The sequence below is a fragment of the Lepidochelys kempii genome, chromosome 2, assembly GCF_965140265.1.
Source record: "Lepidochelys kempii isolate rLepKem1 chromosome 2, rLepKem1.hap2, whole genome shotgun sequence".
Classification (NCBI taxonomy): domain Eukaryota; kingdom Metazoa; phylum Chordata; order Testudines; family Cheloniidae; genus Lepidochelys; species Lepidochelys kempii.
Window position 1 is genome coordinate 84005318 of NC_133257.1, and position 24042 is coordinate 84029359.

Genomic DNA, 24042 nt, shown 5'->3' on the forward strand with positions numbered 1-24042 from the left:
GTGTAGTGTTCACATGCGGGTGAGTTTCTAATAACCGATGAATCATTTCAACCTCAGCTTTATATGTACGGATTCATAGCTTACCTTCTGGGGGAAAGACAAACCAAACCAGCCCGAGGGAACTTTCCATTCCTTCTCCTTGAAAGGTGACTAAAGAGGACATGTACGTATGTTTCCTTTCAGATCCCAAAACATATTCTAGAGGAAGCTTTTGAAGGCAAATAACCAGCCCTAAATTACTGTCTTCGGTTGCTTAAAAAGAAAAGCCACTTGTACAATTTAAAAGACTTTTCATTTTCCTTTACCAGTCTGATCCGCGTGAAGTAATAAATCAAAGGAAACAGAATTGAGTTTGGAATCCCAGGCGGGATGGCGAGTGCCAGCGGAGCTTATTGCAAACAGTGCTAGGACAGAGGCATTCGATCTATGCCTGAGAAGTGTGTATGAAATCAATCTTACTTTAATTTTGCATTCTCCTCAGGCAATGTGACGCAGGATGCAGTTTGCAGCTTTTCGTGCCTTTCTTCGCCTTTTAAATCGCCACGAATTCACAGATGGCTATTTAGTGGCCCTACAATGCTGCAACACATCAGCTTGCATTTTAGTCTTAATGATTTGTTCTTGGATAATCGGCAGACGTTGCTGTATTTGTGTCAGCTGTGGTATAATGAAATAGGGCTCTATTGACGTTTTATTTATGAACTATCATTTCCAGTTCAGTGGCTAGTTGCAAGCATTATGAAGTGATCACATAGGTTATCCTCTGTATAATTTTTAGAAAAACCAACAGCCTTACTAAAACGGAGCAGATTTGAGATACAGTGATAATTTAGGTAGATGTTAGTCTTGCAGATCTTATTTTGTGTGCAACTGAATATAAAAATAACTTAAAGTATTATTACACACATGATATATATAACTAGGACTTTGATAACTGTTATATAAAGTGTGTAAAGTTTGTATTAATAAATTTTTGTAAACAATGCAACTTTGTCTAATGTTTGGGGGAGAAATCTAGCAGTTAACAGCGAAAGCTGTATTTCATTTAAAATCTATTTAATTAGTTTAAATTTAAAGCAATATTTTCTAACATTTTTTATGTCTGGAATATCTTTTTTTTTTTTATTAAGCCTTTACATATTTTCATCAGATGTCCTCTAATCTTTTATTGATGGGTTACTTCTATATTCAAGTAGACTAAAAAGTAATTACTGAAGTAGAAAAATCAAGCTTCATGCGCACTAGATAAATAAGCTTGCCTAAAATTTACAGACAAAAACCAGCCAATGTCCTAGAATAGCCTTTCCCCCCCAAAGTATTTAACAATTCCTATACTTAGGAATTGCTTATACTTGCCAAACAAGAAAAGCTTAATGGAACTTTCACCTAAACTCCTCCAATGAACATTCTGGTACACAAAAATATACTTTGTAATATTACTTGTCTTGGGGGAGGGCAACACCCTTGTACTGGGTTTAAATTATACCAAGTGAAAACTTGGCTGTACTAAAATAGGTATACTGTAGCACATGAAGAGTTAATTAGGTTTCTTAAATAGAAATGTATCTAGTAGCTATATATAAAAAAAGGGTATTTGCAGGCTGGTTTGTCAGTACAAAGTCCACTCAGAAAATTCTACAGGGAAATCTTCAGTTAAACGTTTCAAGAATATTTGAAAATGCTGACATCACTTTGTGCATGCCTATGATCATTACTGCTATAGTACCTCAGGGATCTATTGAGGTCCCTTCCAGTCCTATATTTCTATGACTCTATGACTGTACTTAAATATTTTGGGAAAGGCCCAGCAATTTAGTTTAAATTTTTCTATCTGAGAACAAACAAATGTGCTGTTCAAACCTCAGAAGGGTCACTTAAATAAAAAGTTTAAGCCACGGGAATACATTACAAAGTCCCAGCAAAATTTTAAAATGAATCTCCAAGATTTTTCATTTTTTTAACCATAAAGCCAGTGCCTATAAAAGATTTCTTAGATCCTCTGTGTCCAGTGTCAGTTTTACTCAGTTTACAGGTTAGTTTAGGCAACAACATGTCACTAATAAACAGGAAATACTGAGATAATGTAGACAAGATGGTAGTGTCAATATTTTAGCACGAGGAATGGCTACAAGTATGATTATTTTCAGATCTCAGTCATAGGTCAGGGACAGAAATGCAAAGGAAAATGCAGTTTATGAAATTGGTTTCTCAAACTGATAGAGAAAGTGAATGAAACCACTGTTTCCCAAAGGAAGTCTCCACTGGAAAACCGTAATGAAGTTAAGATCTTTTAGGTATAGTGGCTTGAAAGGTGAAATTTGGGAAATTAAAAACCACCATCTCACTCAACATGGCATCAACCCTAGTTTAAGATGTGAAGAAAGCGATGGATAGTCTTAAATGATATACATCCAAGGATGTCTGTCAAAACAAGGATTGCTACCTTAAGAAGCTCTACCCAATCGTTTAAACATAAATATTTAAAATACTCTTCTATAATATTACACAATGCTTACGAATGATGGGCTTTGTGCAAATTCTTTGTATTGTAAAAGATCGTTAAACTTTAGACACTTTAAAAGATATAAACATGGAGAAAAAAAGCAGGAATAATAAGTAGGATATAGTTCTGGGACCCTGGATTGTAAAGATTAAAGTGCACTATTGACGTTCTGTGGCTTCCTCAAATTCCATTTAGCAGAGTGCTGAATACACTGGAACAAAATCATCCCTAGTATAACCCTATTACCTTCAGCAGAGTTACACTAGAGATGATTATGGCCCAATATATTTCTCACCAGAAAACTTCTATGGAGATCTGGCATACAACACAAAGTTTCTGATTGCAAATAACACTGTAAATACCTGCAAAGCTTAGGAATTGAGTGCACCTGGAAGCACAGCTCAAACCGCCTAGTTGTTCCGCAGAGCTCAGACAACAGTATTATTTTAAATCAGCAGAACTTCTTCCTGACTTCGGAGAGCTAACAGATTAGGGCTTGCTTTTGAATGTGCTGAAATTTGTTTGGAAGCTGTTTCCATGTTTAGTCTTGAATATTCTCTAACATTCAAGTTTACCCGTAGAACTTACACATTTTTGTCTAAGGTTCAGGAAGAATTTGAAATCTGCAGCAACTATTCTTTGATGGCTAGCAGGCAACTTCAGAACGAAATTTCAGGAGGTAAATATTTTAAGCTTCATCATGCAGTCTTCTTCAGGCAAAACTCCCAGCGAAAATCCCAAGTGGAAGTTTCATCTGAGCAAGAACTGCAGGGTCCCTCCCCAAAAGTGCAAATACACCTCAGTAATTATTTTCATGATTTTAAGGCCAGAAGGGACTATTATCAATGAATGACAAAGGCCACAGACTTTCACCGACTGATTCCTGTATCAAGCCCTTAATTTCAGATTGAGCTATATCATGTCTTTTAGAAGGGTAGCCGGTTTTAATTTAAAGATTTTAAGTGATGGAGAATCTATTATATCTGTGGGTAAGTTGTTCCAACTGTTAAAAAATGGAGCCGTATTTCTAGTCTGAGTTTGTCTAGCATCAACTGTCAGGTATGGGATCTTGTTATGCTTTTGTCTGCTAGATTAAAGACCCTTTACAATCAGAAATCTTCATGTAGGTACTTGCAGATCACAATCAAATCACAGCTTAACTGCTGCTTTCTGATAAATAGACTGAGATTATTTAGCCTCTCACTGTAAGGCAGGCTGTCCAGACCTCAAATAATTCTTGTAGCTCTTTTCTGAACACTTGCAAACTTATCAACATCCTTTTCAAAGTGTGGACACCAGAACTGGACATACTATTCAGTAATGCTCTCACTAATGCCATATACAAAGGCAGTACCCACCTACCTACTTGATAATCTCCTTCTTGTATGTTCAAGTATCACATTTGCTTTTTTTGGCTGGGTGTGAACACCATGCTGGGAGCTCATGTTCAATGGGTTATCAACCATGAGATGTAAATCCTTTTGAGTCACTGCTTTCAAAAATACAGGGCCCACCCTCCTATCAGTAGACCTACATTCTCGGTTTCTAGGTGTATGTCCTGCATTTAGCTGTATTAAAGCCCATGTTGTCCATGCAATCCAGACTGCGCTATAGAATTGACTTGTCCAAGTCATTATTTACCGCTCCAATTTTTGTACCATCTACAAACGTTATTATTTAGTACCTGCTTCAATCATCCTTTCTCAGACCGATAGCTTCTTACTCTGTGAACAGTCCCACTGAAATCAATGGGAACAGTTGCTTATATGGTAGTAATCAGTGGGTTAGATTCCTCTCTGATATATCTCTACTGAAGTACACCAGGGATTGATTTGGCCCACTATACTTAAGAGTGTAACACTGAGCCCCTAGTGGGAATACTATGGCAGAGAGAAACAGGGGAGCAAGTGACACAGAAAATAAACTGACTTTCTTGGCATGTGCTTAAGTGTGGCCCACATCATCTTAATTTTACATGAGCAGTCCTCTTAGACTAAATTCGGCAAGGTACCACTCACACTGAAATAACATGTGAATTCCGCTTGAATGGTGAATGCTTTTGCCAGGGTTGAGTTTGGCTCCTGGACATCAATGGGACTATTTACATGTAGATGGCAAACAGCACATGGCCCTATACAGGCAACCCACTGAAATGCTAAGTCACAAAGGTTACAAAATCTTTGGCAACAATTAGTTTTGTTGAGAGGTTTGTCTGGACCTAAAAAACAGAATTCATTTTGAACAAACAAATTTAAGAACCATAAAGATGCCAAATGAAAAGTTGGATAGTAATGAAGACTGGTGTCCTGTGTTTGAGGTTTATATAAACATTATTGTTACCTAATATGGTGTACAGGTACTCTTTCGATCGACAAGAAAGCATTATCTAAGATAGATATTTGTATCCATCTCTGTAACAGTATAATTTCTTTAAGTGAATCACAGACTTGGCTTGACTTCAGGTTATGAAACAAGTTACTTATTACTTCAGATAGCCCAATGCAATAGAACCTCATTAATTTCCATGTCACTAAGATGTACTCTCCATAATGTGGATACAACAGCCTAACTTTCTGCAACAATTTAATGGCAAAATGCTGTATTAAGGTCTCATGCTATTAAGACTTTATTACATCCATAAAATAAACCATGGAAGATTTCCTACTATTACATAGCTACACTACATAGGAAAGTGTCTATTCACCATGAATGCAGATCTCACAGCTGATATCTTCGAAATAGAAACATTAGCCAGGAAGAGAAAAGAGTCCTTTTGAGGGTGAAGATTCAGCAGCAAAGAGAGATGACTCCTCTCCTCCCCTTTTCCCACTGATACTATCAGACTATAGGGATCTGGGTCTTATCCTGACTCGCTTCCCCACTAGAGCCATCTGTGGGGAAAGATGGACCCAAGGTTTGCAAAGGGTCTTAAGGTGAAGGGAATTAATGAACATAAGTTCTCTATTTATCACTCCTGTCTGGGGCAGCTCTGAAGCTCCTGGTCCTTGACCATGGCCTGGGAACGTATTACTTCTACCTCATGTCCCAAGGATTGGTCAAAGTAATATGCTATCAATTTTTGTAGGGCTAGCATGCCCCTTCTGACTGCAAATTAGATTCAGGATTTTGCATGTGGAGAAGACAGATGGGAGAAATAGTTCTCCATGTTAAATGTATGTTTTCAAGACTTGACTAACAGATCTAACTATATTCAATGGTAAAAAGCTACATTAATGCAAAGTTATGGCTTGTTGTTGTTTGGTCTATGGTCCCCTCACAGAATGTTGAGTTGAGCAAAATTCAAACATATGAAAACCAGGATATGAACAATTAAGGATGCCCATGCAACCTTAACCCTCCCCTCTTTCAGCAATGCTCCAATACGCCCTGGTAACACGCATACCTTTACGCTGCCAACCCCACAGTTGCTGAAATGTACAAACTCTTCACTGTCTTTTACAGCCTATTCATTCTCATCCACTAGATTGCATCTAACACTATTAAATGTGTGTGTTGGGGGGGAGGTAGTTTCGCACGCCAACTTCTTCTTATCTTCTTCCAGAAATTCCTCACTATTCACATAGCACATACTCTCACAATGGCCCTTGGTACTATAAAATTTAGGGGGTTGCAAATTCTGGCATCCACTCATACACTTCGGCAGCTCCCCAGAAAGAATACCACACACATACAATGGAAGGACCACTTCACAGCCTTTACAACTGCATTATACTTACAGGGTATCATCTCACTTTAAAATCCTCTCATACTCCAGCTCACTGCTGACTTTATCCTTTATAATAAAAGGCCTATGCCTTGCTATTGACATAGCCTACACAATTCTGCATAGAAAGGATGCATACTCATACTGCATGCTGAAGATACACATGCACATCATCTCTTTCCTCACAGAAGTTAGGGTGTGAAACATAGATCTCCTCATCTCACAGTCACAGCTCTGCCACTCACGCCAAAGTAAACCCCCGATCTTGCAAATCCACCTCTACCAAGCAGAGCTAACTACTGCCTCCACCTGATACTGACCACACTCGCTTTACCTGGAGTGCATGCAGATAAATGCTTATGCTGCGCTCATATCCCAACTTGCTACTCCCCTATGCCCTGATAATTACACAGAGCACACAAGTCTGCATAGAAATGATGCATCCTGGATCCTGCAGCTCTTCCCTTTGCTCACACATGTTGGAGGGTGCAAAATAGCTCTTTCACACATCTCACAGTAATCCCCACGTCCTCATGTCACAAACACACCTTTACCAAGCAGGCCCAACTAATGCCTCCACCATTTACTGTAGATACACCTAACACATTGACTTCACCTGGAGTGTATGCAGATATTTCCCATTGGCTACTGCCAGCTCCAGGGGGCCAGAAGGAAGGCATTGTGGGCAATTTTTTTCCTTTTTGTCCTTTAATAGTGTTAGATGGAATTCTTTTGGTAAGAGTGAATGGGTTGTAAACAGAGGTGAAAAGTTTGTATACTTCAGCAACTGTGGGGTTGGCAGAATAAAAAACTGCATGTTAATTGGGGATACTGGGACATTGTTGAAAAGAAGGCAGAGTTAAGGTTGCACAGGCAACCTTAACTATGCATTTCCTGGTTTTCAGACCTTTGAATTTTGCTCAAAGCATCGTTCTGTGAGGGGATGGCATATCACCAACCAACCTTAATTCTGCATTAATGGAGTTTTTTGCCATTGAATTTCCTGGGTTTTTTTTTTGAACAAGAGAAGACATGATGTTGTTAGGCGTTAGTAGTCATTTAGACAGTTGTTTATATCATGTCCCACAATTAGCAAACTAAGCCAGCCGTCCCTCCCACCCCCACATCAGCTGTGTCCGACCATCCTTGCTTCAGTATGCCTTCTGAGCCATGTCCTTGACCTATTCAGTGCATTTACTCCTCTAACCCAGCCCCCTCCCCATGACTGTACGTAGGCCTCCCCATGGCAAGCAGGGAACGCAACTCCCTGAAGTCTTCTCTCCCTAGTATACAAACATTTTTATTGCCGTTGTTTACTCCCTCCTATAACCTGACTCACATGCAGCACCTGGAGCAAAGGACAACTATGTTACAGTGGAATAGTGTTGGAGTGCAGGAAGGTTGGGGTACAGGGTGGCTGGGGTGCATTGGCAGAGCTGGGAGTTTGGGGTGCAGGTTGGCTGGGGATTGGGGAATACTGGCAGAGCTGAATGGTGGAGGCAGGTTGGGGGCAAGGTGTTTGAGGTGCACAGGGCAGATCTGGGGGGTGCCCTGCTTTCCTCACTGGAGCACAAAACCTCTTTCACCTCCCCTACCATCCCCCTTCTCATAGCACATCTCCCCTTGTTGCAGTCCCAAATCCTTTTCCCCCATTACTCCACTCATCTACTGCCTAATCTCCCCCCCTGGAAAAATTCACATGTGTAATTCCGCCCCCCCCCGCCAATACTTTGATTACATTCTCCCTGCCACCTCTGACTCACAAATTGTAGCAACCTTCTGCCATTTTGTCTTAGGCACGGGCTTATGATTAACTTATCTTTAGTTATGTTAATTGAAGGGTGACTTCACAGCAGTCCAGAGTTCTGTGATTCATCCATTCATTATACTCCCTCAGTTTAACAGTAGAAGGCAGCAGAAAGAAACCATTTTGGTGGGGGGGACTTTTAACTCAGGAACCCCTTGGTTAAATGATCCCAAATCTGGATCCCTAACTCTACCCTGCTCCCTCATGAGGCTCATTGAGTTTTAAAAGAATCCCATTAATGGTTCACATTTTAGAGGTCTTACAAGAGTTGAACTAGAAAGCATACACAGTAGCTGGAATGGAAACCTTCTAGCCCTATGTGTCTATTGGCGCACATGCAGAGTAAAACCATACATTTTCTTAAATGCTGTTCTCAGATTAGGTCCTTCAAAGATTTAGTGGGTACCATGTACTACCTTGGGTACAACTGAAGAGATTGAGACCAGTTTGACCCACTTCACATTAATCGTTTGACATCACATTAATCTCCTTAACCAACCCACCCTCCTGGAAATTTTTACAAAAATAGCTGTTTTCCCCAGGCTCATATCTCGGGGTACCCTGGCTCAAATTACTCCAGATTTGGGTCATTAACCCTCCTGAGCCCCCCTGAGGCTCACTAAATTTCAAAGAAATCTGACTCTCCATGTCAATTTTAGAGGACTTGAACATGTTGACCTTTAAAGAGATATCTTGACTTAACCTTAACTATAGTGGTGCTCCCGTGGCACTCTGCTACCAGGTATGGACAGATTAGCCCGAAACTGTGACTGTGACATTCATCTTCCTGGTGAGAAGAGAGGTTATTTTTGTGTGGTGTAGCTCTGAGTGAGCTACATTATCTTTCCCTCAGGAGTGAAGATTAGTGCCATTAGAGATAACCGTTAGGTATGTTATATACATAAAACCATTCCCTCTACCCCCACCAATCCTCTGGACTGAAATATCACGGACAGAGAAAAAGTGCTTAGGTGGTGTAGGAATTAGGTGTCTCTAAAAAGGGCCAGACTTTTAATCAGTTGTGCATTATCTGACCAGCAAAATAACAATATATGGGAGTTAAACTACAAAAACAGTAAAATGAAAGAAATTTATCTCTCTTTATATATATTCTATATATATATATATATTCTCTCTCTATATATATTCTAATTCTATATCTATATCTATCTATAATTAGACAAATGTTAGAAACTGATATAAGTTAAAATATTTCTGTACTGGCCATAGCTAAACTTAGATACAACATCTAATTTACAGTGACGTCTTTCTTTAACAAGTTTTATAAGAGGGATGATTTAAGTCCAAGGAAGTCGGTGAGTCATCTGCATGGTGGGCCACTGACTGAGCTAAGTTTAGAATCAAAGTGAAGTTAGGCTCTTTTGGTTCTAAGTTTTACCATTACATCTCATTGTCTCTCTCTTTTTTTAGTATTTTAGTATTCTCTTTGTATATTTAAGAAAAGTCTTGTCACATTTCCTTGTTCTTCTTGGTTGATTTCACACTTTCCTTTGTTTTTTTTGTTTTTGTTTTTATTTGGTAAATTATGAACTTTTATTTAATACACTAATTTTGTTTTTTAAAAGGAAGTTACTTTTAGTTACTTTGGTACTTTAAAGATGGTATTTTGAAGTGTCTCTGTTTTTCTAGAGCTATGATAAAAAATGACAATGAAAAAGCTGAGAATTATCCTGTTGGTGTTGGCAGCAAAGGGACATTTTTGTGGGTAAAAAAAAAATCACATTGTCTGCCTAACAGAAAACGAAACAACAGCTCACTCTCAACCCTCCCCCCGGCCCAAGTCTTCCTGTGAGCAGATGATTTTTTTGCATGTTCTAAGAGAAAGTCTACATATGCTGTGTAAGGCAAAACTCTCTCCCTTTCTGGGATGTGCCTTCAACAAACAGATAAACAATAACTCAATAAAATACAGTCCAATCTTTCTTCCCAGGTTGGCTGCTCCTAGGGTTCCATTCTCAGATAAACCCTAGGTCTTCTCTGTCTCAGTCCAAAGATCCCTTTGTCAATATAGCCTGATTCTTAAACCTGCTTCCTCTCTGTATGTTCCTTCCAGAGAGTGAGGCCACCCTCTCATCTTGGTATTGCTGGCACGTGTTGCAGGACATGGCTAGCTTTAGCCTTTGTTTTCAAGGCAGATGATTATGTCCTGGTCCATTCTTGGGTTTGTCCAACCTTTCCTACTCTCCTAGGACAATAAATAATCAAATGAACATGTAAACAATTCTATACAGTTTAAGAATATGTATGTTTAATCATCTTTGATTTTATTAGCTGATGTGATGCACTTCTATATTTTGTATTGGGTTGTGGCAATCATAACCTAGATAAAAGGTTAGTAAGCCAGTGACTTTGTGATTTTTTTAAAAAAATTCCTTTTCTCATGGACAGTAGTTTCCATTGAAAGGAAGCATTTGTCAGATCCCCTTTGATCTGGTTATGCTAAATTGTACTTACAGTTTATAACACAGTGACTGCAATTATACTGCAGTTACATTGCAATTACAGTGTAATTACACTATTGCTTAGGCTTTTTAATGACAGCAGTCATTGCTAAATCTCATAACAACAGGGCTAACTACATGCCTGATAAATATAAATTTATATTGCAGTGTAAATATAATAAAATTAATGTAGATGGATTCTAAAAACACCTGGATTGAGTATAAAACAAAGCATAATAATACATTGTTCAGTCATGTATTAAACCTGCCAGTAATGGTCCAGAATCTGATATCCTTTCTCATGGGCATTGCAAAAATAATCCCATTTAATTGAATAGGACTCCGGTAGAGTAAGATGATAATGGGAGTAAAAGTGGCAGAATCTGGCCCATGTGACTTAGCAATAATTAGTGGTCAAATAGCATATACTCAGTGTAACTACTCTATAATTACAGTCACTGACTGCCAAGCTCTGATATCCTTACTCATAGTGATTAGTTCTTTACTCCACAAATAATAATCCTATTAAAATCAATGGGGCCACTCAACATGGGTAAGAGCATCAGGATCTGACCCCACCTTATTGAGTTGCCCATTTTCAATGTGTGCTATATTTTATTCTTTGACAACAGTGGTTCCCAGACTGTGGGTTGTCAAGCTGGAGAAGTGCAGTACTGCCTTGTAATATCATAGTGAGCTAAAGACAGTGTGATAAGTTAAATGCTTCCGTTTATACCCTACTGTTATTGTTCTTTTTTATTAATGTGTATAGAACTTCTCTATAATTCCAACCTAATATGAATCTCTGAACACATGGGAAATACACTTCCTTTGGACACATTTGTGACCCTATCTGCTGATACAGAGCATGAAGGGGGTTGTCAAATGCCTGCTGACTCCCTTACATGGCTACACTTATTGCAGATAGCAGTCAGGGTGGTAGCCTCTTTGGGATTGCTAAACTCAATCCTGTACAGGGGTGTGGGGAATGGCGAGGCAGGGACAGGCAATGGGTGAAACCTTTGCTCTGCCCCCTGGAAGGCACCTGTCCTCTACTGCAGCTGACCTTTGTGCCAAGTATAGGGCTGATGCAGATTACTGGCCCTGGAGAGACTGAATCTCTGTGATCTAATCTCTGGTCTGCTCCCGTGTCTGAGCAACCATGTACTACCCATTTCTTGGGGTCTGTGGGAAAGCAACAATTGAGCTTTTCATTACCATATATTAAAAATCAGTGGAGAACAGGGAAACCAGTGGAAACAACATGCTCTAATAATAACACTAATAAAAAAAAGGAAAGGTCTTATTTTAGCCTTTCACTTCTCATTCAGACATGACTGTTTACTTTTTAGAGCTAATTTAGATTTTTCACTATGACTTACAAATGATTTTGCTTGGTATACATAACCAAGGCAGATATTTTGATGTATCTGGAACACAGACTTTTGTTTCTATAACAATGCTTCCTGACACAAATGTCAGTAGAAAACATTATATGCTAATTTAGCGGTCTCATTTTGAAGTTTAGCACTGAACGTCAGCGGCTAAGACATGATGAAGTCGTCCAGTGTTTCAAGATTCTCCTTCTATAAACTGAAGGCAAACATTTGAATTCCAGCCTGAGTAGATCTGTAACTTTAATAAAGATCTTGTGAACAGTTGCACTAAAATAGTAAGGAAAGTACAGCCTTGTATACGGAACAGAATTTTTGCCAAAAATGTATAGAAACGCACTGATAGGTCTGTTTCTGCTACAGTCTCTTGATCATTTGTTCCCAAAGAAAATCCTTGGTTTTACAAAAAGTATTATTTGCTTTTTTCCGATTTTCACCCTACTTTTCATCATTCAAATATATAAAAATAAATTGTTTTATTAAGAAAATACACTACACTATGGGAGATATATATATATATATATATATATATATATATATATATATATATATACAGATGTATTCTGATAATACGTTAGTTTGTGTGTATATGCAAAGCTGCCTGTTGAAGTAAGGCTATGTATTGGTCTAGAAGATATGCACAATAAGCAAACAGGCCCGCATGGGAGCTCTGAAGTGTCTGTGCATCGGAACATACTGATGAATCTCATGCCCACCACATACCCATTTCACCATATCCACCAAAATAAATCCCGATATTTACCCAGAAAAATGATTAATAGTTTTTTGTACCCTTTTTTCATCTGTTTTTGTTGTAGTAATAAACACCAATAAATTCCAGGGAAAAAAAATAAAAAAAACCCTGAAGACGAAGGGCCCTATATATATAGTCAGTGGCAAATATATACATGTATGTATGTAATCACACACATACATACACAGCTTGGTGTATATTAATAGAGACGCATGGGTATTAAAATACCATGGGCACTTAAGTATTTGCAGGCACCACCAAATTACTAGCAAAGATTCAGCGTATTCAGGATATGGCCTGTTTTTCAGAAGCACTGAGCACCTGTGACTTCCACTGAAGTCAAAGGGAACTGTGAGTACTCTGCACTTTTGAAAATGAGGCCAATAGAATTCAGTACTGAAGTCTCATCAGTAAATGCAATTTCCCATTGACTTCAGATGGAAGGTGGCATGTTGAACAACTGGATTGCTTTCATATATATAGCAATATGGAAGTCACTGAACTTTTGCTAAAATGACTGCCTTTTTCAGACCACTCTGGTATTAAGCTGCCTGGTATCTTAGTGAAAGACACAAACCAGCAGGAGTTTCTCAGAGCCTGGCAGCCTTCATAAGAAATTTTTTTGGTAAACTGAAGATATCCAGATGGGTGTATTAAGTGAGTTTGGCTAAAAATAAAGAGCTGTGTCCTTCCCTATGATGAGACATGACTCCACATCAGAGCTGCTTCCACAGCCTGCCACCTGTCTTGGTGCCAGCTTAGCTTCCATGACAAAGGATCTCGGCTGATCACTAGCAAAGCTGAGTGATATTTAGCTAATTACGCTGAGGGTTTATGATAGTGTTCAGAGAGAAAGATAATGCTGAAGAATGAGCTGTTTCTTCAGTAACAGAGTGAACTGGACCCAGTCAATGGACATGCTGTACCAACAAACAAGACACATTAGAATGAAAAACTTCAGATAAAATTAAGACTGGATAAGTATTGTTTTCAGTACAGGACACCACTTAGAAACAACAAGGGGTGTGTGCAAATTGGATTCGTGGGCACAGAGGGTTCCACCATCTTTTATTATGCCAACTCCATTGTTAATAAAATATTTCCTAACATCATCATGGATTCGTTTTCTGTAATTGATTTATAATCCAATGTAAGGAAGCTTGCACACACAGCCGAGGAATCAGCCCTGACATGCACATTCTTTCATAGGTGGCGAGTAATATGGGCCCGTGGTGCCCATGCACCACCAATATTCAGGAATGTGGGCCCAGCTCCACCAATGTTTGGGGCTCTGCTACTGGCCCCATGCCTGGGGTTCTGGCTGCCGCCTGGGGAAACACAGCCGGCCCTGCGCCCAGGGCTCTGCTGCTGGCCCCACGCCCAGGGACACCAAACTTGTGTGGAATGTGTCGGGGTTTGGGGATTAAAATGAGAGAAGCAGAGAGGTAGACACAGAACAAATAGGAACCTGCAAACATAGATCTTGCTGAGGAGCCTGACCCTGCTCCCACTGTAGTTAGTGGGAGTTTTCCCACTGTGCTCAAAGGGAGAGGGGCTGGGCTCAAACTGTGATTTAAAATGTGTTTTAAAACCTGATGACCACGACATTTAACAGATTTCCAACTGCACATTGGAAACTAGAAGGTGCTGCTAAACAGGACAGCTGTACAGGAATGAATGGAGTGCTGAATGTAACAGCAGGAGCATGCAAAAAATAAAATGGAAACATTTATTAAAACAACCATCTTTCCTGTATATTGGACAGATAAGACCTCTTCCCTATAGTCTAGTGGAGATTTAAGACACAGATGTTCCTTGGGGGGAAAATTTTTCAGGGCAAGTTAGAGAATGAAAACATTGGAGCAATGAAGTAACAAAACCAAGAAGTAGCTTAATCTGCCGTACCATATACACATACCTCTAGTCACATTAATTCAGACATTTGAAGAGTTCAGCTAAATTAAGCAATAAATGGATAGGAATTATAAGCCAGATCCTAAACAGGTGTAAATTCGCATAGCATCATTGACTTTGATGGAGATCCATTGATTTACATCAGCTGAGGAGCTGACCCAATAAGCAGAATGTAACATTTTAAAGTTGATATGTTAGGGTTAAATTTATATCTATCTATCTATCTATCTATCTATCTATCTATCTATCTATCTATCTATCTATCTATCTATCTATCTATCTATCAGCTTACAAGGCAGGTGTACGGCTGGGGGGGGGGGGGGACGGACTTAGACCTGTTCTGCGCACCACCTAAAATTATACAAACCTGGCACCCATGCATACTGTACATGGAGGTAATTTGCACGCTGGCATTCCATTTTATTTTCAAGCTAGCAGGAAACTGACAGATTTTTAGGGGCAGTGGAGAAGGATTTCCTTGTAGCTATTGCAGAGAAAGGTGGGGATCAAGGGTTGCAATTCCACCAGGAAATAATTGTAATAATGACCCTGAGCCCTTAAACAGAACCCATGGATGAGCCACAAAGCTGCTGCTTTCACTTATCCTTACCTGACAACTATGAGTCATTTTCAAATGCAATTCCACCAAGTGGCAGGTTGTTTGCTACAGAATACGATGAGCATTGTGGTACCAGGTGCAGTCAGTTCTTTAACAAGCCCCTTAGCAAATTTCCATAGTTTTACACAACTTGGTCTTCTTACAATTCACTCCGTGGAAGAGAAGGAAGCAATAGTGGGAATTTCCCTGGCAGTGTTGCTAGTTTTCAGAGGTCAGAAACCAGCTGCATATTGAGGCAAATGTATTGCTTTTTAGTAGGGTCCATGATACTAATGCAGACACGGAACTGAACAGGGTGCAAGTGTTCTTCAGCTAACTCAGCCTCTTAGTAAGTGGTGGAACCCTTTAGGGAACTGCTGAAAGATTCCTGCAGACTCACTGCAGCAGCAGCTGCTCAGAACGTCCACCAGGGATCTAAAGGAATTGCAAGTGGGTATCTACGTAGATAGAGTCTTGGCTGCATAGTCCCCAGGAAGGAACCCAAGGAGCAACCAAGCCCAGGAGGAAGGTTTGGGTTGCACTCCATGTTAAATTCTAAATAAAACCAGACCCAGGAAGCTGTGCATAGGGATCATTGAAACTCAGAATTTCAGTTTTAGATGCTCTGAAATTTGTTTTTATTCTGCTTAGAAATTTCCCGTGAAACGGAAATTCCAAATTTTGTTGGAAAAATTTCAAAATTTTGGTTCAAAACAAAATGTTCTTTGTGAAATGTATTTTATTTGTATATTAGATTACTTTGTTATCTTTTACTTTATTTTATGTTATTTCAGAACATAGCTGTAGCAGTGCATAAGAGGACAGGGTATTATGACATAAGAACATAAGTGATAGCGGGGATTTTCCTGGCAGTCTTACTAGTTTTCAGAGGTCAGAAACCAGTTGCGTATTGTGGCAAATGTACTACTTTTTAGAGGGGGCCATGATGTTGATGCTGACCTGGAATTGAACAGGGCACAAGTGACTCACAGCTGACTCACCCTCTTAGCAAGGGGTTGAACCCTTTAGGGAACATGACAGTACAATAGTCAAAATTTTCTATTAATTTATTTTATTTTTAAATTCAAGGGCAGCTGCTACTTAGTACTGAAACATCTTATTTTATTTTCTAGCTCAAAGCCTCTGTGATTTGGGTTTGGTACACAATGAAACAATTTGGTACTGTGACACTTGAATCTAGAAAATAACATAGGATGTTTTAATCAGTACTAAGAAGCAGCTGTCCTTAATGAGTTTAAAATAAAATAAAATAATATTTAAACTATTATATTATGTCCTAATAGAACATGTTATTTGAATGACAAAACGTCCATTAACACGGAATGGTGTTTCCACTCAGGATGAGGAGAGAGCAGATTCCTCTTTCAGAAGTCCTGTTCTCTTCCTTCCCCCCTGGATTTTGGCTTTGGCGTACAGTGTAAGAATTCTCAGTGGGCAATTGCAGCTTGCATCAGATGTGTGTTTCCAGTACTTGCCTTCTCCACAGCAGCTCTTTAGTTTTTTCACAACAGTTATCTCAGTGGAAGTGGAGAAGAAGGAAATAGGCACCCAGAGCCTCAGCTGTTGGTGTCTTCTTTGGAACTGTATCTCTCCACTTAGCAGTTACGATTCACATTGGGGCATTCTTCAGAAGATGGTGGCCTTAGTTTTTCAGTGTCTCAGTTCTGCTCATGAGAAATATACAGAAAGAAAAGAGATGGCAAAAATGCTTCATGTTATGTGGTTGCCTGCCACTGAGTTCAAAATGAACACTAATACAGCTAATAAAAATACAGGCACAATCTCTTGTGAGATCTGTACTCCAATGTTATTGAAAATGAATTGACATGAGGTTGAGGTGGGGAGCAAGGTGGCGGAAGAGCAGCGGTAACAGCAAAGGTTGGAGAGTGTTCATCGAACTCAGGTTTTCTTATAAAAAATAGAAAAGAACAAGAAAAACTTAAATAATCTGCAGGACCTGTGAGAGCAGAACCCAGTTTTCACTGTGGCCAAATTGCCAATTCACATATTAATTGAACTTATGCATCTGTAACGTTTCCTTTTAAACAGTGTTTGATGTATTGTTAAACTGTGTGTTATTGCAGGTTATAGGCCTATGGTAGCTGTTTGGAGGAGAGAGTGTGCTACAACAGAGAAGATATAAATATACACACACAAAGAAAATGTGTGAAAAATTGTAATGGTGAGTTCTAGGTACAACTCTCAATGTCCGCTGTTACAAGATGGCAAAACAAAATCTATGCCCAATGGGCCTGATTCTCATTTGCATTAAGGCTCCTCCATATCAGTCTGCAAAATAGAGGGGCCTTAAATTGAGTGTAAATGTAATTTATACCTAAATGAAGGCCCCCTTACACAGCCAGAGCCATGTAAAGGGGCCTTAGTGTAAATGAGAATCAAGCACAATGTGCTTAGATAGCATAGATTACAATATAAGTATAGACTGGCAGTCCTGAATTAATCTCCCTTCATACATGCAACAAACCACAATCCTATTGAATTCAATGCACGCCCTCCCCCAGCCAAATAAATGCTTCTGTGCACAGCCCAAGAACATGCAGAATGAAAGCGATAGTGCAGTGCTGCAGTGCTGAACTAAGTCAGCAGTGGATGTGGTGAGGCTGTATTATAACCACCCCATAGGGTGAATAAGTCACAACACAAATGGAGAAGTATATTCAATTCACTAATGTGGAATGTTGCCTAGTATCACCGCTCCACAAAAAGTGCTAGTAGAGCACAACATTTAGAAAAATCATACTACTTTACACCCATTTATTATTTGTGTTGTGGTAGCATATAGGAGCCCCAGTCATGGACCGGGTTCCCATTGTACTAGGTGCTGTGCAAACGCAGACCAAAAAGATGGTCTGTGATGGGGTGTTCACCCCACACAGGATTAGAAGGGGTTAAGGTGGCCAGGTAGGCCAATTAACTACCCAGGCTGCACCAGAAGGAGTAGCCAGGGAGCAGGGAGTTGACGAAAGGAGGCTCACTTGGGCAGGAATAGGCCTATAAAGCCCAGGAGCTGAGAAAAGACAGGGCTGCTGGGGAAAAGGGCAGTCACTTCCTGGGACGAAGGAGCTGGTTTGGAGCTGGTACTCCCAGAAAAGCGGGGGAGACCGGGAAGAGTAGGAAGCAGTTCAGGGAAGGAGCAGTGAGGGCTGAGAGGGTAAACTCCAGAACTGCTGAGCTGAGGATCCCTGGACTGGACCCGGAACAGAGGGTGGGCCCAGGCTCCCCTACTGGCCACTGGGGAAGTGGCATTACCAGGCCAGCATAGGAGAAGACTTCCTGGGACTGTTGGTATAGAAAGACTTTGGGTAACCCCGGAAGGGGGAAACTTGGATGGTGACCTGGCCGGAGGGCTGAGGGATGAAGTGGACGCTGCAGTTCCTGGAGTGAGGTGGGTCTGCAGGGTGCGAGGACGAGAGGAGAGGCACCACCTGAAGAGGGTGTATCAACTGGCAGAGCTAATCCCTAGGACAGCCAGCAGGAGGTGCCACCATGGTGAATGGATCCCATGACATGGTCCCTGACACAAGAAGCTTAAAATCTTATTTATAAAATACACTTAATTACAAAATGTCTCCAGGGGCATGGATACAATTTAATATACCACTATAGTACATTGTGACTTAAAACAAAAGTCTAAAATATGTTTCTTAAATCAAAATTAAAATAAATTACAATGTAAAAAAATTAAAAATACAGGCCCTCAGTTACACTTTGAGATTCATCCACCCAACTCCTTCCAATCTCCTCTTGAAAAGGCCTGAGGAAAGAGATGGACTTTGAACCATGCTCTTAAAGGGAACATACTTAGGCTCTGGCACACTGGCAAGGGAAGTTAATTCCAGAATCAAGGATCCTATTCAAACCCCACAGACCAGCCTCCTAGCATTTTACCTTGAGGACTGTTAAATCAAAAGGCTCAGGGGATTGCAGCTGTCATGGCTGCTTGAGTGAGGTGAGGTGCACAGAACAAAGAATGGCAGGATCCAGGCCATAATGTGGCAATGAGTCAGAGCAGGTGTGGTGATATGCAAAATTGTTGAATTCCAGTGCAAGAGTGAGTGCAGATTATTCCTGGGCACAAGTATGCAATTTCATAAAACATTTCTAGGGTTTGATATTTAGTTTTGTTCCACATCAGGAGACCTTTCAAAAATGTTCATGCAAAAACAGAAAGAAACCTACCCCAAAACAGCAAATATACATGGACCTTGCTTCTGGCTGCCAACACTAAGCCATTACAGACTTACCAATATGTCTCCTGGGTCATGATGATTATATTCGCAAGCTGATGGTTTGGTAGACAAATTATTTTCTTTACTTTTCTTTCCAGCTAAACCCCACACAAGCTGGTGTCTGCTTTCCAGGCAGAAGGAACACAACGCAAGTCCTCATTTATCACTTCTGTATGTGAAAAGAATGACATCCTACTGCTCTAAATGTAATTTATCCTGCTGTACAGAGTGATGGGATCTGCAACAAGACTTAGCAGAAGCAAGATCTGAGTAGTGTACTTGGCAACAATGTGGTGTGTATAACTGCTCATGCAGCCATCCTTATATAAGTAGTGCAACAATTGCTACTCTGTATATTCATGTTTAGAACACAACAAACCCTTTGAAATGTGAACAAGAATCTTGCACACAGTGTCCATGAAGATAAAGAAAGATATAGGGCCTTGTTCTCTTCTCACTGTGATGTAAATTGGAAGGAACCCTATTGCACTTGATGGAATTATATTAGTGTCAAGTGCAGAAACAAGCTCTTTCATTACATAACAGAGAGGCTTTCTATTAACTCGCAGACCTGGCAGCTAAACTGCCCAGTTTCAATAGTACTCAAGTCTAAAGACACCAAACACACGCTGACACATTCCACAAAGCTCTTACCTCTGCATTCCCCAAGAAGATAGAATCTATGGGTATAAAACACTGCTCCTAAATGTCTAGTTCGCTTGGATCATGAACTGTTTTGCCTAATTCCATAGTCCGAGCTTCTAAAAGACCTTACACACAACTGGAGTTGGGCAGGTACTGCCAACAGTTTTCTGTGAATATTTGTTTGACTTTTGAAATGAATTGACTTTGCCCCATGAAATTAGGCCATTAACTGTGTTCTCATCCCTGTTGGGTTTGCCTTCCATGCTTATTCTAGTGACTGAGTTTACTGGCGGGGCTGTTTTCATAAATAATGAATTTGAAGTGAACAATGGTGAACATTCATTTTCATATTTCTGTCCCTGTAATCTCACCATTGTCCTACAGGAAACTTTGTATTCATTAAGAAGAGAAGTTGGTGACCCTCCATAAGTAAATGCCAGCCTGAGAAACCCAGGAGGACTCAGTATCAGATGGCCAAGGTTACAGGGAACAATGATCTTCTTAAATGTTGTCTGCATCTTCACTTCAAAAGTATGTTGATTCATTGCTTTCTATTGAGCTGTATAAGATTAATGCTTTTTCCACACTCTGCAGATTTCTCTTGCTTGTTACTCTCCAAAGGGAATTTGTTGTACACACCCGTCTCCTCCAATCTTTGTATGTCTATCTTTCATGTTACCACTGTATCTTATTATTTGAAAAAGAAAAGCATCTTTTATTATGTCTGTTTCATGAATGAAACTATCATATTTCAACAATAAAATAGACGTATAATACATATTAGGAAGATGTCAGCCCCCAGCACTCAAGAACCATATTGCAATAAGAAGAGTCCCATGGGAGTGGTACACACTACCAGACTCTTCTGTAGCAGTGACCTTTACAGAGAGGTTCTCTACCCTTTCTGAAGACACTATGATTGTTGAGTGGGTGTGGTACAGTATAGTGACACCTCCCTGAGACTTTCTCCCATATGCAGTTCCTCTAGACACTCCACCCAGTGAAGAAATCATCTGATGTACACTTTTCCACATCCCTACCATCCTGCACACTCCTCCTCTCTCAAAGACACTTTGGTCCAGATCCTCTGTATTTGGAATTAGATGCCTTGAAAGATATGGGCCTTGGCTCCCCCATGCAGGTGTAAACCCGCCTGTACAGTGAGGCTCTTTGTCCCCTCTAGTGGTTAGTCCACTTGTAGTGATTTATGAGCCTACCACAGCCCTTGAAACAAAGGGTCTGAAATAGTGAGCTCAGCCAATACAGCCTAAAACTTTTAGAACCAGAGGTCGTGGGTTCTAATCCATGCTGATGATAATTCATCAAGGGTTATTCAAGAGGCTGTTCAAGAGATTCCTATTTCTGTTAAATATTTCATCCAGAAATATGTGACAGACTCTCTTTTCCAAGAGAAATTCTGCTCCCCCATGTTTACACTTCTGCATGAGACAAGCCACTCCCATCCCTTTTACCCCATGCCCTTCCATTCATCTAGGGGAGGATCAGAGAACTTCTCTTCCCTCTCTTTGGTATAAGTCAGACCCTTTTTTCACAAGTAACTTTCTATCTCTTTTTTGTGGGATGACCTACACAAACAGATTGGGCTGATCTTCTTCAGCACCTTGGAACCCACCAAATCACAGTGTTTGTAAGAGAGAAAATGTTTCTTGAGTCAGAATTTCCTGCCCCTCCACTCATTTTTCTGCTGTGTCTTGGGTGCTGCTTGGCTGTCACCCTCTGTGGATTTACAGAAAGATTGTGTAAAAGGAAGACTTTTCCCAAGACTATGTACATGAAGAAGTGATAAGGATGAACTTTTAACTTGCTATGGAAAAAGGCTTTTGGCGAGTGACTAACTCTTCAGTAATGGCATTCAAGCAATTCCTACTCTGACAAATTTGTTTGCTGATCTTGTTGATATATTAGATTTTTGTTAGAGTGGGGTAGGAAATCCTTTGAAGCATTGTAGACACCTGTTTCATACCACACTTAACCTGAGGCTATGTTAATAAAACTGTACTTCTCAAAGACCTTCTAGTTTCATCCATTTTAATCTTTGGCCTTTTAGGAAAAGTGCTGATACCTGAAGGATAAAGTTTTATAACTGAGCAAAGGCTGATACCTTCAAGCCACGTTAGTCCAACTGTTCAATAACTCCAACCAGTAGAGTCAGTCTTAATAATGTTCTACCTTTTGCTGAAGGCCAATTTCAGACGTGTTATCAGCCTACTTTACCTTGCTTGACTTAAGCTTTCTTTTGGCTCTTCAGCAATGTAAATCCCTTTCTATGTTAGCAGAGTTAGTATAAGTGGGGCTAAGGAAGTTTAGATGTAGGACAGTCTCATTTAGTGTCAAGAAATCTAACTCCACCTCTGAATTTGGCCCTGAGCGCTTGCTCCTGCTAACTAGCCAGTGGAATTTGTTGTCACTGTCACATATTATTGTCACATATCTTGAAAAAAAAATTCAGATACCGGTGGAAGGTACTGGGCACAAAGCAAACCCCAGATTGCTGCCGCACTTGCTCTCCACTGGTAAGGGGGTATTGACAAAGCTTGAAACTCGCACTCCCTAAGAGAACTGCTGGAAAGCCCAGCTGAGGATTGGGCTACAGGGCAATCATGCCATAGGTGCCTCTTGTGGAGTGATTTCTGTATTGTTAAAATTTTGGGCACTGGACTTCGAGGAGCACTCTGAGTGATTTGGGAAATGCTACGTGCTTTCAGTGAGACAGTGCTTGATCTACTGCTCTTTTGCTGAAACAAAAGCTATAAGCTTGTTTCAGCAAAAGAGCAGTAGATCAAGTTCTTGCTTTGAGCACTTTTGCTTATTAAGGTCTTGGTCATGAGCCCAGCTGTGTCTGCCATTACTCCCTTGTGTGCGTCACTAGACTCTGTGTCGGGGGAGAGCACTGCAGTCTAAGCTGCTACTCCCTCTCCTGAGCAGGTGGGTGGGGAGGGGGTCACGTCTTGGCTCTGTCTCCCTCAAAGAGGTAGCCATTGGAGCTGAGCTGGCGCAGAGGAGGAAGCAAGCTGCACCAGGAAAAGGCCTGGAAAAGCTTGCTGCCCCCATGTGTGCATTGTGCTGCCCAGCCCTCTACAGCTTATTACCTTATATGGAGTTACCCAGACACTTAACTTAAACAGTCTGGATGAGATAAAACAATCTCATTAATGACAAATTTCAGAGTAACAGGCGTGTTAGTCTGTTTTTGCAAAAAGAAAAGGAGTACTTGTGGCACCTTAGAGACTAACCAATTTATTTGAGCATGAGCTTTCGTGAGCTACAGCTACTCCGATGAAGTGAGCTGTAGCTCACGAAAGCTCATGCTCAAATAAATTGGTTAGTCTCTAAGGTGCCACAAATACTCCTTTTCTTTTTATTAATGACAAAGAGATAGGTTTTAAGTGAGTACAAATAATGAGGCATAAGAGTCAGAAACAGGTACAAGAAAAATAAAGATAAAATACTTCCTAGTGCTTAACTTAGCAAGCTATATTAGATTTGAGTGACATTTCTCACCACACGTTTCCAGCAAGATTACTGACCATACTCTTTGGGTGAGGATGCCCCTGCCAGAATCCAAGAGCTGTTTCCTTTGCCTTCTGAGGTGCAGAGCATGCGATTGGCAGGGAGAGAGAGAGGGGTGCCTTAGGGTGTTAGTCCTTCCTTTTTATAGTTTCAATCCCCCTCTTGAAAAACATTTCCAGCTGAGACCCAGGAACCAGTCTATGTGAAAGGATGTCCCCTGCTGTTTTTGTCACCTGATTGAGCTTCTTTTGTTTTCTCTTCCTGCATGATAACTCTGTTTACTGCTTAAATACAAATTAAGGCAAGCACACATTCCTTTGCTTAGGACAGACTTGTTTGGCAACTTCTGTCTGGGCAGGGCAGTGGGGTTTGGAACATGTGTTAATAACATCATACAGAGGAATCTTATAACTTCACATACAGTGTTGCCACACATGTT